Here is a 16,129-nt window from a genome sequence, read left to right on the forward strand (position 1 = left end):
AGGGGTGTGAGTGTGAAGGGGGAGGGGGGAGATTTTCAGAGGCTTTCCTTCGAGGTCTATTTATCCTTTGTGCCCCACGACTGGTGGGCTCTTAGAACGTAAACTCTTGGTAAGGGCCGGGAGGAGCCTCTTTCGAAAACGCCGTGTCGGGGGGAGTACCTTGCTCATCAGTAAATGCTGAATGACAACGGCAATTTCGATCTGGAAGACCCGGGTCTGGTGACCCTCTCGCGGGCGCGGCTCGGGGCCAGGACCGGGGAGACCCAGGAGAGGCGTCGGGGTGCAGGCGGCGCATCCGGCCGGGACGCCGCCGTCTGCGGGCGCTCGGAAGGGGCTCCACCTGGTCGCCGCGCCGCGGCCGGAGGGGCGGGGCCCGGCTTCCCCGAGGCGGCGGCGCCTCCTCGCTCCCGAGCGCGCACTCCCCGGCGTCCGGCGCACGCGCGAGGCTGGGAGGGAGCGCGCCGCGGCGGCGGCGGGAGCGGGAGGGGAAGGAGGAGGAGGCGGCGGAGAAGGGCGGCTGAGGGGAGGCTGGCCGCGCGCGCGGTGGTGGCGGCGGCGCCGGCGACCTGAGCCGGGCGGAGTGGAGAGCGACGGAGGGGGCGGAGAGAGAGGGAGGCGGACGGGAGTGAGAGCCGCATTTCCAGTTCCCAACTACGAGTCCCGAGTTTGTAGATGGGGCTGCTCGGCGGCGTCTGCGGCTGAGGAAGAGCAGCGGCGGCGGGAGGAGGGGAGCGACGGCGGCGCGGAGGAAGCCGAGGTGCGAGCCGGTGAGTTGCCGGGGCCCCCACGTCTCTTGGGTAACGGTCTCGCCGAGCTGGCCGGGGGGCGCCCTGTTGCTTGCGGCTTCGCGCCACGCGGGGACCCTGGCCCGCCCCGCCCCCTCGGCACCTGGGCTCGGGCGGGCGACGGGGGCGGTGGGGGCTGCTCGGCTTGTCTCGCGCGGGAGGGGCGCGCTCTGCGGGGCCCCCGGTTCCCGGGCTGCGGGCGTGCGGGCTGGCCGGCCGAGCGCGGCAACGTGTCTGGCCCATGCTGCCGGCCGCCGCGCCCCGCTCTCCGCCCGCGCTCTCCGGCGCGGCCCGGGCGGGGGCAGGGCTGGGGCTGGGGGTGCGGGGCCCCTCCGAGAGCCGGGCGCGGGCGCCTGCACCCTCTGCGGCGAGAGTGGCGTTAAAGCATGAATGGAGAGCCGCGCCGGGGACGGCGGTTGCCGTGACTGACACCTTCGGAGTCGGTCCCCAGTGGGGGCGACTCCGCCGGCCTTTGGCTGCCTCTCGAGCTCCGAGTTCTTGGGTGAGGAGGCTTTCGGCGAGTACTGCTGCCACTTCCGAGGCATGAGACTCCAGTTGTTTGGCCAGAGTGGTTTGGGGCCGAGCACACGCTGCTCCGGAGGCGTTTGCGGCTGAGGCAGTGCTTTCCGATTCTGAGTACGTTGGTCTGGAACCAGAAAGGTGCTGGCTTTTTTTTTTTTTTTTTTTTTTCCTGGCTTTTTTTGGCGGGGTGGAGGGCCAGGAGCGAGTCGATGGAGGGATTTTACGGTCGGCTTGATGACAGGATGTGGATTGGTTGGTGGGTGTTTTGGCAGAAGGACTTTTTAACACTTTCTTGGGAGTTTAGTCTTAATCTCCCCAGCTCCTGGGATTACGGCTCGAGATTACATCCATTCAACTTCCATCAGGTGGGGCACGTAAAAGGGGTTGGGGCAGGCGAGGAAGGTAATTGAAGGCTGATGAGGAAGCTCAGGAAATTCTCCGCATTACTTATAAACAGCTGGTTAAGGTCAAGCTAGCCACGTTGTACTCTTTTTCAATGCCTTTGGGGACGGTTGAAATTTTACTTTGTGTTTCCTGACTTGGTCTTCTTGTTATATGGCTCGGAACAGTGGAGGTGCGTTAAAATCGCTCTTCAATGGGAGTATGGTTTAGCAGCCATTTCTTCCAGTGAAATCTTTCAGATGGTCGTTGGGAAACTTCCGTATGCCGAATATTTTAGGAGAGGTAACACGCTGTTAACCAATGCGGAGATAGTTGCAGTACGCAGGTGAAAACAACAGACCTCACGGTATTATTGTATCAGGCCTGATTATAGTCATGTCTTCTGAGGCCTGATTACAGTAAACAAAGAACTTTTGTGGGTTGTGTCATTTTGAGGTCATCTGTATCTGAAATCTATCATGTATTTAAATTCATGTTTAAATAAGCGTTTGCACAATGTATTACTCTTTAAGGTCTATGCTTCTTTTAGTTTAGACTAGGGTTACATAATATACAAGTGGCAACATTTTTAATAGCTCTGTTTTTGTCCTATAGAGATTGCACACTAAATATCTTTATGCAAAAAAAAAAAAAAAAAAAAAAAAACCATTCCGGGATGTGTGTGTGTGTCCTTTTCTAATTGATGCCACTCAGTTGCTTTTCCACTTGGAATTTCAAAGTGAATTTTTTCTTTTTTTACATTCTAAATTAAATGAACACTAGAAAAATTAGGGGCTTAAGCAAGTCTGGTAGCTCTATATAAGACAGCGTCATTTTTTGTTGTTCTGTAGGCCAACTGTTGGATTTTTTTTTTTAACGAATCATATTTTTCTTAAACATTCATGGGAGCAGTTTGCATTTTTCCTGAGTCTCATTTAAGGCTGAAATTGTTCCAGAAGACTACACAGCCTGCTTCTCTTTCTCCTCCCCCCACCCCCTCTTTTTAGCTTGGGATAACCAAGAAAATCATAATTGTGAGACTCCGTGTATGTTATCTATATTCTGCTTTTAAAACTGAAGTTGTTTGAGTATTTACCATCCCTTTATATACTTTACCATTTAATAATAGATGGTCAGCAGAAGACAACTGAGATTTTAATTAAATGCCCTTCACTTTTTTTGACATCCAAGCTTTGTTCAAAGTAACATCAGAAAATTATTGCAAGTTACAAATAATACAGGGTTAGTACTGGTCAAAGGCTACCTAATTACAAAAACACCGAGAAAATAAATATTAAAAGAGGCAAGAGGAGCCGTTTGTACTTTTTATGTCCCTTGCTGTATTATAAACTACCTAGTTCTAGGTGGGTTTTTTTTTAAAAGAGTGTCTTGAAAATTAGACATTAGGTTTTTAGCACTGGTTATAATTTTCTTTAACAAGGTGGTTCATTTGGTAAGTGACTAAATTTGTATCAGAACATCACTTCAGGTAGATGTAGTTAACTTGCAAGGGATGTGCTCGTATTTATTTCTGGGGGAACGAACACCTGCCCATTAGATAAAACAAATACTGGGCTGAGGATATCATTAAATTATTCCTAAAAAATTGTACTGAGAAAAAAGAACCTATAGATTCTTTCCTTCCAAAAATAGTGTTCACATTTATGATATCATAAGAGCAGAAAAGCATACGAGGTCTCTTCACTGATATGGTGCTAGTATTGAATTAAAGATTTGATTTCTTCAAATCTTTAGTTACCAGATTCTGCATAGATTACTTTTGGTCAGTCTCAACAGAAGCTGCGATCATTTCCCAACTCTTCCTGTTATTTGTATGTGAGACCACTGGGGGGAGACTTTACAATTTAGGTTGACCATATCCCTCCCTCCCATACACCGCTACTAATCATCCCTGAGCACTTTGCCAAACCGCTGGAAATATGTTGAGGAGGATGCCCTCAGAATCAAGTCTTGATCAAGGTGTCTAAATGACTTTTATTTCTTTAACTCACACCGCACTCAAAAAGTACCTCTTTTTATAGATTGTGTTATTAACAGTCTACTTTTTGGTTACGTGGGCTAACTAAATATCTAACATAGTGAAAGATGAGATTCATGAATACATTAGAGCTTTCAAAGATCTGACTTTACTGATATTAATCTTAGAAGCAGTGCAGGTTTAATTACTTGCTTTGCGTATATAGATATTAGTTGTCTGGAAAGGTCTGGAGAGAACACCATCTTATGTGAGCTGTACTGTATCCAAACCTCTTAAAGCTGATTGTTCTCCTAATTTAAAAAGCTTTCAGAGGAAAAGATATTGAAGCATCCTTTGTACCTAATTTTTATCACATAAGGGAAGTTCTTCCTTTATCATAATAATAGAGATAAGATCGAAACCCACAACTTTGTTGACCATTAAGCTGTAGCTATTCTCAAGAGGTACAATAAAGTCAAAGAAGTCTAGTTTCCAGTTTTCTCTTCTGACAATATTTAACTTTGTTAACGTCCAATTCAATAATAGTGAACTCAGCAAAGGATGTTATTTTTATGGCAGCTTAGAAAGGACTTAAGTTTTAAAGTTCTTCTTTAAGACCTTTGTGCAATCTTGATCATAGTATATAGATTCATTCACAGTATAATAAGTAGTACAGAATTTGAAGTAGTTTCTACCATCTTTCCTAGTTTCTTCTTTTTTAAGATGGCTTTGCATTTTTTTTCTTAAAATATTTCATAATCCTCCAGAAGAGAGATTTTCTGCTTAGGAAATGCTCATTCCTAGCTAACCTCAACATTGTGTTTAATACTTGGGTAGTAGTTTCTAAAGGTCTGTAAAGTTATCACTGATGCAAAGCAAAATGAGAATTAAAGACAATGTAGTGAGTTTTTCATAAAGCTGAAGTTATTTTCAAATCCTTTCCTCTGCCTACTAGTTCCTATACATGATCTGATTCCTACTTACTTTACCAACTTACACTTTTTCCTCTTAGGTCAATTACTCCATTACCACTTCTTTATCATTCCCCTTTGTTCACTATATTCCATCTATACTGCCCTTCTTTTTTTCCCTCAGAAATGACATGGCTTGTCCCTGACTTAGGTCTGTTCCTTCTGCCTGGAATTCTCATCCTAAAACACGACACAACTGTCTCCTCATCACTTCAGGTTTCAGTTCAATTACGTTCTCAGATGAGCGTTATTATCTAACCACCCTGTCAGAATGGCACCATCCTCATTTCCCTGTATCCCATTACTTAAATTTTTTTTCTGCAAACTGTTTATCATATCTGAAATTGTACTTTTATTTTATTTGTATACTCTCACTAGAATGCAAGGTCCATTAGAACAATGATTTTTTTCTCTTGTTTAACAGTATATGCCAAGAACTTAGGCTTGTTCCTGGCACACAGCTGTCATTAAATATAAATATTCTTTTTTTTTTTAAATTTGAGGTTCTATCCCTCCTGAGGCTTTGGTGTTAAAATGTTCCTTTATGAAATGATTTGAGTAGATGATAGTTGTAGTAAGTAGGCCACTTTTGGCTGTAAGTAATAGAAATCCATTCTAACTGGTATGAACAAAAAGTGAGATATACTGTAAAATGCAGGAGAGTCTAAAGGAATCCAAGGGTTCGGACTCTGGGACTCCAGTGCCAGCAGGATACACTTCATCTCTTCTCTTTACTATTCACTGTGCATTTGCTTCACGTCTTCTAATGCTGTACAGGACCACTTCCTAGTCCTCGTAATAGATGGCCACCAGCAGCTCCTAAGTTTTCCCTGCACCAGCCCAGACAACAGGAAACAGATTCATCCAGCACCCATCCCTCGCCTGTTCAACAAACTACACCATGTTATTAGAACTTGTTTGTACTTGCTGTAATCATGTGAAATAGGATTGGGCAGTCAACCCAAATAGGTGCCCCAGTAATAATTCATTTTCACCCTTGACCCCCCCCCAAAAGGCTGGTTTCCCCTCTCTTAAATTTTGCTGCTATATGTAGTTGGAAGATTAGAAAAGCACTGTCCTGGGTTTATATAAAAGAAATGTCCTTTTATGGAAGGAATTTACCATTTGGTTGAGGATAATATATACATGAAGGAAAGAAACAAAGTGGCATGAACTGAGGAAAATATTTGCAACTTGTATTACAGACAAAAAGCTAACTTCCTTAATATATGAAGAGTACCTGCAAATTGATAAGAAAAAGACCAACTATAAAGTGGGCAAAGATCATGAACAGATTATTCACAGAAAAGGAAATTCAGATCGTTCTTAAACATATATATCAAGATATTCAACCTCACACACAATATAAATATCAAAAAATTTAAACTATGAGATACTATTTTCACCTATTAGATTGACAGATCAAAAAAGTTTGATAGTACATTTAAAAATATTTTATATTGGAGTATAGTTGATTAACAATGTTGTGTTAGTTTCAGGTGTACACAGATTCAGTTATACATATACATGTATCCCTTTTCAAATTCTTTACCCATTTAGGTTCTTACAGAGTATTGAGCAGAGTTCCCTGTGCTATACAGTAGGTCCTTGTTGGTTATCTGATAGTACTTTTTTTTTTTTTTTTTTTTTGCGGTACGCGGGCCTCTCACTGTTGTGGCCTCTCCCGTTGCGGAGCACAGGCTCCGGACGTGCAGGCTCAGCGGCCATGGCTCACGGGCCCAGTCGCTCCGCGGCATGTGGGATCCTCCCGGACCTGGGCACGAACCCGCGTCCCCTGCATCGGCAGGCAGACCCTCAACCACTGCGCCACCAGGGAAGCCCCTGATAGTACTTTTGAAGAGGATAGAGACTAACAGATGATCTCACGCATTGCTGGTGGAAGTATATATCAGTAGAATTTGATGTGATTGAAATTTCTGAAGATTACTAAGGTAAAAAGAACTACCTGGGAATATGTATAAATTGGTGTAGCTTTTTATGGGAGAGGAAAGAACTAACTTATTTACCTGAACACTAACTTGTGTTGCTTTATTTTTGGCTTTAATCATGAAATATACCCAGGCTAAGGTAAAGCCAGCAAGATTCTAAAAAAAAAAAAAAAAAAGGGCTTCCCTGGTGGCACAGTGGTTGAGAGTCCGCCTGACGATGCAGGGAACACGGGTTTGTGCCCCTGTCCGGGAAGATCCACATGCCACAGAGCGGCTGGGCCCATGAACCATGGCCGCTGAGCCTGCAAGTCCGGAGCCTGTGCTCCGCAACGGGAGAGGCCACAACAGTGAGAGGCCCGAGTACCGCAAAAAAAAAAAAAAAAAAAAGGTTACACACACACACACACACCCCCGCCCCCCAACACACACACAAAGGAGATTTTTTTCAAAGGATCATATTCAGTTCCCCTTTCCAGATAACCTTTTCTTCTACCCTAGTACTGGTGAAGTTTGTCTAAATCACTGAGATTTCCATATACTTACTTTGTATCTTTTCAGAGCCTTGTACTTTGTTAGCTACTTAGTAACACTTAAGTAAAGATTGAAGCGAACAGGGCTTAGCTTATTAGCTTTTTATAGCCACTTCATAATTTTATGCTTTTGGAAATCTTTTGTAAAAAATGATTTATAATTTCACTTAATATATGTACTTCAGATTTTATTACAATAAATGGTCATAGAACACTTTTATAAGTTTATTATATATTAATGGAACTTTTACATGGTTACTTTGTTCTATGAAATATTGTTAGATCTTAGTTGGGTGGGGAAAATGTTGTGGAAAGATGGGGGAGGGCAGCTGAAATTCGTGGACCTTTTCTAGAAAAATTCGTGAGAAAGCGTGAGGAAGATGACTGAGCCGATCAGGGCCAAATGCTTAGGAAAGGAAAAGTAAAGAGTGAGGGATTTATAGAAAGTCTGTGGTGGAACCCAGAGGGGCCACATCTTGGGAGAAGTTTCAACCTAGGAAAGTGCTGTTGATTTAGTTGAATGCATACTTTGAGGATACATTATATTCTTCATGAGACTTTAATTCTGTAGGTCTTTTGCCATGAATTGGCTCTGATACAGGGGTTCTCTACCTGAGTGGGTATCAGAATCCTTTAGAGTTATCCCACACCAAAGGATTCTAATTAGTAGGTCTGGAGTGGGGCCAGAGCATGTTTATATTTTTTAAACCCCCAAGAGCCAATATTTGTAAAATAATACATCCTATAAAATATTCTTTTTAACGACTGAATCAGTCAGCATAGCTTTTATGGTCCTTTACCATTTAGATAACTAACCTCAGAAGGTCTGTCTCACCTTGGTCTCTACTTTAGCCAGATTGATAGCTCTACAAGCATCTAATTGATTTCGATTGCTCACTTTCATGCTTTCCCCTTCTTTGCCCCCTTGTTTCTTCTCTGCTAATAAATGTTTAAGCTTGCCTCCCCCAAGAAGCTGTCTTTGGCTGGCCTCATCCACCATTTATCTTTTCAGTATAGGACAAATTATAACATAACACTGACATAGCTGGTAGGTACACATCATATGAGGGGCTGATTCATGTGTTTTCACTCCTGAGTCTTGTGTATGTATTCCCCTGTTTTACTGTTTGAACATCCTTATTTTTTCCTCTTGCTGCCAAGAGCTTGGAGCTTAGACATAGTTGGCTTAGTATCGATCATGGCTTCAACAATATATTTGAATGCTTACTATGTTTCAGGAGCTTTGCTAAGTGTTCTCCACGCATTATCTCATTTGCTCATCAACAGTTTTTTAAAAATCAAAAACCCTTTTCTGATTGAGTTAGTTTCCTGTGGCTGCTGTAACAAATTGCCACAAACTTGGTGGCTCAAAACAAAAGAAGTTTATTCTCTCACCGTTTTGGAGGCCAGACGTCTGAAGTCAGTATCATTGGGCCAAAACAGGGTGCTCCCTGCAAAAGCTCAAGAAAAGACTATGTCGCTTGCTTCTTCTACAGTTGCTGGTGGTGCCAGAATTCCTTGGCTTGTGGGTGCATCACTCCAGTCTTCAAGGGCAGAATTTCAAATCTCCCTCAGCTCTGTTCTTCTCATCACATTTTCCTGTGTGGGAGAGAAGGAGAACTCTCTCCTTGCCTCTCTCTTAAGGACACATATGAGGCCCCCCCTACTGATCCAGGATAATCTCCCTGTCACAGGATCCTTAACTTAATCACAGCTACAAAGATCCCTTTTGCAAATAATGTGACATTCACAGGTTCCAAGGACTAAGACATGGATATCTTTTGGGGGGCCATTTTTCATTCTACCACTGTGATAATTCAGATGGTCCAGAAAAGGAGGGCTGGTAAAAGTCTTCTTGCCCCACCCTCATTCCTCTCTTTCTATATCAGTGTTTCTAAGCTAGAGACAATTTTGCTGTCCCCTCAGGGACATTTGACTGTCATAACTGGGAGGAGGTTGCTGTTGGCATCTATCAGGTAGAGGCCAGGGATGTTGCAGACAATATACAGGACAGGCCGTCCCTCACAAAGAATTATCCAACCCAAATATCATAGTGCTGAGGCTGAAAAACCTTGTCCTAAAGGTAGTTTAGGACAATAGTTTCTTGTATATCATTCCTGAAAAAAAAATCTTATATTAGCATATATGATGAGTGAAGCCCTCTGATATGATTTGATTATGTCTGGTGGTAGTTTTTGGTTGATTGAAAGTTGATTTAAGTGAAGAGTCATAAAAAATGACTCAATATACCTGAAATAACATTTTCACTTTCAAAATATAAATATACATGCATGCACCAATCTTTTCTTTGAGTATGTATCTTTTGACTGGAGCTCTGGGTCAACATTCTTATATAAACTTGTGTATTATCACCGATCCTAACTTAGGAGCAAAAACTTAAAAGTTTGTGAAGGAATCTGAGTGTAGGATCCTTGTAGTGTTTTGTGACTCCTGAATTGTTTATACCTGTCTTGCTTACACTTAATTATACAGCAATTTGGACTTTTTGTTTTCTTGTTTTGTCACTTGCTTTCTTTGGGTCTTTCCAAAGCATTCAACTTGGTTTTCACATGAAGAATAATATAACTCTCATGGCCGTGTATCAAATACAACATATATATATTTATATATATATATATAGGATGTGTGTTGCACGCACACGTGTATGTGTATAAAGAAATCCAATTTTGTACAGAAAAGAATGGCTCTCTAAGATATTGCAAGTACATCTTCCAGTTGTAGCTCATTTAAATAGCTTCTCATCTGGTGATACGGTGAGAGCTAATGTCACAGTTACTTCCAGATTTTGGGAAGTTTTAGAAAATTTTGTTTTAATACTATAATGACAGAGTTTATAAATTATATGATATTACCATAAATACTTTATTGCTGTTACCATCTTAATGCTTGAGTTACTTTTCATTAACTGTAACAAATATTTGGAGTTTCGCTTACTAGCAAAACATTTTCACTGTTTCTTATATAGTGAAATGATACAGTTTCTTGAAACCGGGTACTTTATTATTTTTTTACTCAGCAAGACAAGAGAGTTAGCAATATGGGTTGTAATTCCAGTTTTTCCAACTTCCAGCTCTTTTACTTTGTTCAGGACACAGAGCTCTGTGTGGTATAAACAATACGCTTGCTGGCAGAGATTATGGTGTTACTACTAAACTAAATATACCTTATCTCTAAAATAGGGATTATAACATCTACTTTATAGGATTGGTGTAAGATTTTAATTGGATAATATATGTAAAGTGTCTAGCACAGAGTCTGGTACAGTAAATATCAGTATCCTTTTCTTCTCTTACTGTTTGGTACAGTGTTATGTGTATGGTGGATAATATTTGTTGAACAAATATGTCTTCAGTGCCTTTGCTTGCTTCATACGTTCACTTTTTTCTTTCCAGTGTAAGAGCTATGTCTGTTAGTAAATATTTTTTAAAAGAACTTTGCTTTTAAAGTAGTCCAGTAAGTTATGTGCTGTTGACTAAAGTTAATAAGTCTTATTTTTATATGACATTTCAGTGTGTTTACAAAGGCAAGTTAAATATTGGGTGGAAAGATGACTATGTTACCTCAAAAATCCCTTCCAACGTAATCTAAAATTTTCATAAAATTCACACAATCCTGAGTTTTCCTCCTGCTTTCCCCTAAAATCTAAAGAAGTAAGTAGTGTTTGAAAATGTAGCACTTTGTTTGGAAGGAAGAAAGTGACCATACTTATAATATGTTCATAATGGTCCATTTATCATGTAATAGGAATTCTTTAGTATTTGGAATGAGTGTTGCTGTCTTCAAGTGGATTTGTCTTTTTATTTTACCTTGAATATGTATTTTTACATACATATAATAAAATGTTTTACGGGAAGTTTCATTTTACATAAAACTATTTGCCTTTTTATTCATCTATTAAATATCCTGTCTGGGACTTTGGTGTAAGAAACTAGGGTAGCTGAGTTAAAGAAATTTAATTCATTGAAGTTGCTTATTTTAGAAACTAAATGATGTTCATGCGTAATTTTATATAAGTTGATTCATATGTTTTTTTTTTTTTTTTTTTTTTTTGCGGTACGCGGGCCTCTCACTGTTGTGGCCTCTCCCGTTGCAGAGCACAGGCTCCGGACGTGCAGGCTCAGCGGCCATGGTTCACGGGCCCAGCCGCTCCGTGGCATGTGGGATCTTCCCGGACCTGGGCACAAACCCGTGTCCCCTGCATCGGCAGGCGGACTCTCAACCACTGTGCCACCAGGGAAGCCCGATTCAGATGTTTTTAATTTTCTTTTTTAAACTAGTATTTTGGAATGGGGGATAAATGAAAAAAAAAATTAAACCACGTTTTTAAGAAGGTTGGAACACCCTGGGAGGCACATGGGCAAAGCCATCATAGTATGCGCTTACCATTCTTAGCACTGGATTCTTAAAAACCCAAGGTAGAGAAATTTTCCCTGAAGGAATTTAAACTGGGGGAAATAGGATTAAGGAGTCTGAGATTGTGAATGAACCCTTAAAAACCTTATAAACTTTTAATGTCCTCCCAGTTAAAACAGCAAATATATCAAACAAATTATCAATGACATTTTATGCAATTCAGTTTGGAGATACCGGGTACTATACAACTAGTTTCCATTTACCACTACTTCCTTGAAAGAAATGTTTCAGGATTTCCAGTCTTGGGGTAGCGGGGGACAGGAAATGCTTCATAAATCCTAAGAAGCATTTTTAGGACGTCTTATTCAGAGCCTTTCTTATTTTCACTTAAAGATTACTAACTTCAACTTCTGTTTCTAACTATTGTTTTAGAGATAGCCTAACTTGGATATTTGAGGTAAAAGAATAAGCTTTTAGTAACCTTTATTTAACTCAGCTCGCTATAGCCAAGTGGGTATTTATAGCTCCTTTCGGTCCGTGGTAACTTCATGCCAGTTCATGTCAGAGCATGACATAGTGGGACACTGAGTTGGCTCTGATTGTCCTTCCATTCTCATCTCTGTTCTCTCCTTCCCAACAGACTGTGATTCTAGATCGAAGGCTGGAAATTTGTTTTGTCTCTGTTTCTATTTCTTTTAGGAGTGCCCAGCAAGTATCTTCTACTCTGCCATCTCTTTATTTCCCTTCCAAACCTGCAGTTCCCTCTCTTCCAAAATATCTCCAGAAATAACAGCTTAGAATTTGTTACACTGAAGTAGAAATCTTTACCAAAAGTAAATCTGTGTATATATGTATATACTGGAATTTCACATAATATAAAAGTTACTTTATATCGCTATTTGAGGGAAGAAATGGTCTTTGTGTCCCCTCAGCCAAGCATTGTCCCATGATTTTAGGCAATGCTTGATATTTATTATTGAGCAAATTAGGAAACCTCAGAAATTAGCATATAAGTAGTGGTTTATCATGTGCAGCAGACTGTAAGTTTTGAGATAGTTTAAGAAAAGAAATTCTTATCTGTAGGGAGGGACTTGCTGCTCATTTGATTGGATTAATTTTTGAGATAAGTCCTAAGATGCTTTTAGCTCTAAAACTTTGAATGTAAAAAAGCAAGAAGGGGGGGCTTCCTTGGTGAAGCAGTGGTTGAGAGTCCGCCTGCCGATGCAGGGCACACGGGTCCGTGCCCCAGTCCGGGAGGATCCCACCTGCCGCGGAGCGGCTGGGCCTGCACGTCCGGAGTGTGTGCTCCGCAACGGGAGAGGCCACAACAGTGAGAGGCCTGCATACCGCAAAAAAAAAAAAAAAAAAAAAAAAAAGCAAGAAGGATGCCATCAATTGATTAGGTATTGAATAGCCAAGAAAAAAAGAATATTGTTGGATGAGGTAACATGAATGAAGGCATTTGGGTGGGAATGAGGTAATGTGGTTGTAGGTATAGGAAGTAAAAAGATCAATGTAGGGCCTCCCTGGTGGCGCAGTGGTTGAGAGTCCGCCTGCCGATGCAGGGGACACGGGTTCGTGCCCCGATCCCGGAGGATCCCACATGCCGCGGAGCGGCTGGGCCCGCGAGCCATGGCCGCGGGGCCTGTGTGTCCGGAGCCTGTGCTCCGCAACGGGAGAGGCCACAGCAGTGAGAGGCCCGCGTACAGCAAAAAAAAAAAAAAAGATCAATGTAGTCAGGACAGAGTTTGTATTAGAGAATAGAGGAATTCAGTTGAATAGATGGAAGGCTAGATTTTTAAAAGAGAAATTTAAGCATTTCCAGATGGCAGAAAGCCCTATTTTTCTAATGCAGTATTGTCATTAAAATAATGTTTTAAGGTGATCTGTGTGATAGTCTTATGCTGAGTGGATTACAGCAAAGAAGTGAATAGTAATAGAAGACTTGCAGTTGTAATTTAAAGGTGAAGCAGCGAGAGCTTGGAAGACAGGTGGCAGAGAGAATGGGGAGTATAAGATGAATACAGGGAAATTGTGAATTCACTGTGGCTGATCAAATGGAATATAGAGGTATTTTTCAAGGTAGTTTTCAAGGGATTCCTAGGCAAAGGACAGTCCCTGGATTTTCAGGGTTTGGGGATCTTTTCCCAAGATAAGCCCTGTTGTTTTAAAGGTTCATTTAGGTTCTTATTTTTAAGTAAGTTGCTACATTCCTTAGCTTTAGGCAGGCTGTTCTCAACTATATTTGACCCTTTTTATTATTATTAAAGGATAGAAAAGTTCTTTTGAGACCACTTACCTGGGTATTAATTAGTAAGTCAAATTTCATTTGGACCAGCATGATATACTGTTAACTTTCAAAGGAAGGGTATTTACCATAATGATGATGGAGGCGCTGTGTGCATGTTGTCCTGGAGGGGAGGGACAGAGAAACTAAAAATTAGGAAAAGGGGAAACTTAGAAAAGCAAGATGCTGATAGTACTGATGAAGATGATAAGAATATTAAACCAGTAATATTAAATTTTAAAAGCATTCAAATGCCTGATAAACAATTAAAACAGTGTTAGAAGTTGTGGGGAAATACGAGAAGTATGTGATTTGATTTTTATTATCAGAAGGCATATATAAAGAATGGTCATGGGCCTTCCTCTCTGACCTTTTTTTTTTAATTCATCAAAAAATCATATAGTAAATACCTCTTGCAACCATGGTCATACTTTCTCTAGAAAGCCAAATTATTATGAGACATTTACTGGGTGATCAAGAAAAGTGAGGTGATTTTGATGCTACAAACGTCAAACTTTATTAGCTTGGTTTGCATTGTATTTCAGTGTATGTTGTGTAATTGTGTATATTGTATTTCAGTGTAATCAATGTATATTCTAAAATATACCACTGATTCTTTAAGGGGGGCAGTTTTGCTTCCCACGGGATATTTGGTAATATCTGAAGATTTTTGGTTGTCACAATTTGGATAAAGGTGCTTACTAGCATCTAGTGCTTAGAGGCCAAGGATGCTACTAAACAATTCATAGGACGGTCCCCCATAACAAGGGACCAAAATGCCAGTAGTGCCAAGATTGAGAAACCCTGGAATATGGAGTAGGCAGGTTCTTCCCGGGGAATTTTAGAGACCTGGTCAATTTATCATTTCCTTTTTTCTAGATTTGACGAGGTATTGCCTTCTGTTAATGCACTTTCTTCCCACAGCTTACAATACACTTGATTGTCACTGTTTTCTTTATTGTGTTCTTATCCTACGGCTATATCTTGGATACTTTGATTAGACAAATATTTCCAAATAACTTCGACCTGTCTTCTCTTAGGGTGACATTTTTCTGCTAGGCCTATGTATCTTGTGTTTCCTTTTACTAATTTAATTCTTGAGGGATCACCCTGTTTTCAAATTCTGAGGGCCTCTTGATACGATTTCTTAAGTACTTTCTTTTGTAAGAAGGCTTTTTCATGTGCTTCAAGTTCCAGGTCTGGGTTGAGCTAGTTCTTGAGTCCAGGTTTTTTTTTTTCTGATGATGTTTGTATCCATTCTAATATTTTCGTGCAAGGTAATTTTTTTTCTGACAATATTTGAAACTGTTGTAATCTTTCTGTTATACAAGTTCATTTAAATGAAATGTTTAACTCCTAGAAAAACCATCTAGGAGTTATTTCTTTTAGAATAATTTTATCCCTGCTTATAGATGAAGATTACCCTACATAAAACAGTTGCATATAAAGAGGTATTTTAAAAGGTATTTTAAAAGGTATTAGAATGGTTTCATAATGATAAGTGAAAAATATTAGGAACCGGTTTATTTTTTTCCTTAACATACCTCAATTTGATGTTCATCTAAACATATTGGCCATTTAGTAAAATATAAGTGCAGTATGCCTGTGTGTACAGTTGACCCTTGAATAACGTGGTGGGTGGTGGGGTGGAGGGGCTGATAGTCTGTGGATATTTATCATTGGCCCTCTGTATCTGTGGTTCCTTGGCACCTGTGGGTTCAACCAACCACGGATCGTGTAGTACTGTAGTATTTACTATTGAAAAATATCCATGTGTAAGTGGACCCACACAGTTCAAACCCCCATTGTTCAAGGGTCAGCTGTACTAGCTACTCGGTGTACAGGAAAGGAATAAGGAGGGAAAGCAAAAGTATAAAGAAATTATGGAGGGAAAGCAAAAGTATAAAGAAATTATGTAGTAGTCAGGATGTGATGGATCCATATTGTGTGTGTGTGTGTGTGCTGAAAATTTGTCATCTTTGAGAAGCGAAGTTCTGCAGTAAGTGTAGGGGTTTTTTTGTAGTAAATATTTTCTGTCTACTTGTAGTACACATCACTTATCTCTTAATCTTCCATTTTCATCTGTGCAAATGTTTCATTAATTGACCTTCCATCAATCTAAAACTGATCTGCCTCACTGATAGATCACTTGTTAAAAAGAGGCTTTCATTGGCTTGTTAAGCGACATATTCTGGAACTGCACAACGGAACCATCCTACCCCACCACTTCAAATGTGCGTAGTTATTGTTTTGAGTCTTGACTCCTTCCTTGGGCTTCTGTCAGCCGTGGAGAGCACTGCAGTTGCAGCTGCTGCCTCACAAAAGAGGTTTAGGATCCTCACTGCATGAGCA

At 40.9% G+C, this 16,129-nt stretch overlaps 1 protein-coding gene across 5 annotated transcripts in view; it reads left to right on the forward strand.

The window, feature by feature from the left end:
• The first annotated feature begins 510 nt into the window (after window positions 1-510).
• PALS2 (protein associated with LIN7 2, MAGUK p55 family member) overlaps window positions 511-16,129 on the forward strand; it is a 107,878-nt gene continuing 92,259 nt past the window's right edge. For 2 of the 5 annotated variants that reach the window (XM_060107870.1, XM_060107869.1), the window contains exon 1: window positions 511-767. The gene's annotated coding sequence lies outside the window, so the exon portion shown is untranslated. Of the gene's footprint in view, window positions 768-1,424; window positions 1,446-1,656; window positions 1,673-16,129 lie in introns of those variants that run through there. The other 3 variants (XM_060107871.1, XM_060107872.1, XM_060107873.1) reach the window with 3 other exon arrangements.

The sequence above is a fragment of the Mesoplodon densirostris genome, chromosome 9 (genome assembly GCF_025265405.1).
Source record: "Mesoplodon densirostris isolate mMesDen1 chromosome 9, mMesDen1 primary haplotype, whole genome shotgun sequence".
In the NCBI taxonomy this organism is placed as follows: domain Eukaryota; kingdom Metazoa; phylum Chordata; class Mammalia; order Artiodactyla; family Ziphiidae; genus Mesoplodon; species Mesoplodon densirostris.